Raw genomic sequence first — 2,667 nt, 5'->3', positions numbered from 1 at the left:
TATCATTCTGCCATCCTGCCCTTAAGGGAAAGAGCCTGGAGATAAATTTAGTCACATGACCAATGACTCAATTCACCATACCTTTCTAATGAAACCCTAATAAAACTCTGGACACTGAAGTTGTACCAAGGTTGGTAAACACATTCAAGTGCCAGGAGGGTGATGCAAGTTTCTGTAAGCAGAAGAAATGAAAACTTGGCATCTAGGATCCTCCCAAATCCTATCCACAGGTCATTTCCTGTGTCTATTTTTTTTCTGTGTCTATTTCTAATCATATATTTTATGATGAAACCAAAATCCTAAGAATAGCAGTCGCTGTGTTTGTTAATCACTCAAATGAATGCTCAAACTTCAGTGGGTAATGGGAACCCAAAATTAATTTGTTTTGTTTTGTCTTGTTTTATGGACACACTTGACTGTGCTCAGGGCTTACTGCTGGCCCTTGCTCAGGGATCACTCCTGAAGTACTTGGGGAACTGTTGGGACCTGAATTCTGAATAAGGAGGGATGCCATTTTGTAAAAGCCACATAGCAAGCTTTTTCTTAGGCTCTGAGCTGGGAGAAACACCATTTTGTAAGAACCACATGGTGTGAGTCCATTAGACCCTGCCTCAGTTTACCTGGCCATACCAGGTAGCCTATCAGGGAAGGACAAGGGAGCAGTAGGAAGGTACCCCTAGACAAGAGCCAATTATTTTAAAGATCATCAGAAAGCTAGAACCTCCCTATATCCCTATCCTATATAATCCCATTCACGACCTTGGGCGGGGTTCTTTCATCCCTCGTGGGAGAGAACCCTGACCGGTCAGTTAGGAGCTGTTGGTAGGCGGAATAAAGCTTAAACTTTACTCCAATTTGTGTGGTCTCGTCCTTCGATTGCTGGACCCTAACAGAACCACATGTGCAAGCAAGCACCCTCCCTTCTGTACTATCAGTCTGACTCCAGAACACCAAATCTGTGACCAATCAAAAGTTTAAATGACCTAGGTACTTCCAGCCTGAAAGGTGGGATTTGAAGGGAGAGCAGCTTTGCCAGAAACTGCTTTTCCCCTGTGGAGACTGAGCATCACTTATCACTTGACTAGAATGTGAAGCCAGACTGTCACAGAGAAGGAAACCTCCCAGAAGGCCAGATTTTAGATCACAGAGGTTAGGGATAGGAGGCAGGAAAAATAGGTCAAGTTCAGTCAGAAACATAAATCCCACAGAGTGAACCTTGTCTTTGTCATGTACAAGAGAGCCGTTTCCTGAACTTTTCTTTTTTTGGGGGGGGTGGGGTGGGGTGGGGTGGCGCTTGACACTCAGGGGTTACTCCAGACTATGCGCTCAGAAAATCGCTCAGAAATCGCTCCTGGCTTTGGGAGGACCACATGGGACTCTGGGGGATCGAACTGCGGTCTGCCCTAGGCTAGCGCTTGCAAGACAGACGCCTTACCTCTAGCGCCACAGCTCCGGCCCCTTCCTGAACTTTTCTGCTACTAGAGGTGAAGGATTTGGCAGACAGATCTTCAGGTATACTAGCTAATCTCTGACAAAGGAATCAGGGTTTAAAGAGGAGCAAGGAAAGCCTCATCAGCAAATAATGGTGGGAAAACTGGGTCAATCACATACAAAATGTTGCCAAATGGCATTTACTTTTGTTCTTATCTAGAAAGAATAAGGCTTTCCTTAAAAGCAACAATGTTAGAAATGAACAAAAATGTGCATTTTAACACAGTAAACGTTCTCTTGATGGATCCTTTAGCTGTGAGGCTCCAGGGTTTGTAAAGAGAGAGCAGGTGCTAAGCAAAAGAACTCAGATATGAGAGGTGTGATTTCCAGACTCAGCTGGAGCTCAGACAGATGCCTCAGCTCTGTAGAAAAGTATATTGCTTATTCTTGGGAGCGTATGAACATGTCTGCTCAGTGTTAACTCTACAGCTCAGATGACCTGTTTGACAATAACAGTCTTGTGGGAGAACAAAAGAGCTGTGGGCAGGCCCAAAGAAGAATTCACAGTCCTCTCCTCAAATAATTAAAAGATAACATTCTGAATCACACCTCATCTGAGTCTTTTTATCCTCCCTCTCTTTTGAACTTGGGGGAGACTCCATGGACTGCTGTTGAGTGAGTGAAGCAGTTTTCCCTGGTCTGGCAAGCAGTTGACTTAGCTTTGTTTTTCTAACTGTGGTTTTCTTTGTACAGTTGAAAAACTATTTTAGCAAGTGAACTAGAGAGGTAACCTCAGGTAACCTTGCTGAACCCCAGTCCTTTCTATGCGGATTAATGACAGCTCTGTCCTCAGAGATTTATTTGAGGATTAAAGGAGAAAAGCTATAGAAATTCTTGACCATGCCTGGTATGTTGTACCTGTGAGGGTCAAAGATGAAATGGTCATTAAATAGAAACTCCCAGCATGCCACTGATTTCCATACTTTGTTAGCTTTAAGATTGAACCAGTACCTGCTGCTGACTACTCCACAAACAGCACTCCCTCAACTCACAGATGGGGAATCTCAGCAATAAGACCTTCTAAATCTTCACCTGAGGGTCAGAGAGATAGCATGGAGGTAGGGTGTTTGCCTTGCATGCAGTGGTTCGAATCCCGGCATCCCATATGGTCCCCCAAACCTGCCAAGAGTGATTTATGAGCGTAGAGCAGCAGTAACCCTTGAGCGCTGCCGGATA

The sequence above is a fragment of the Suncus etruscus genome, chromosome 3, assembly GCF_024139225.1.
Source record: "Suncus etruscus isolate mSunEtr1 chromosome 3, mSunEtr1.pri.cur, whole genome shotgun sequence".
Classification (NCBI taxonomy): Eukaryota; Metazoa; Chordata; class Mammalia; order Eulipotyphla; family Soricidae; genus Suncus; species Suncus etruscus.
The sequence above is the reverse complement of the archived record's forward strand: the minus strand, read 5'-3'. Positions refer to the sequence as shown.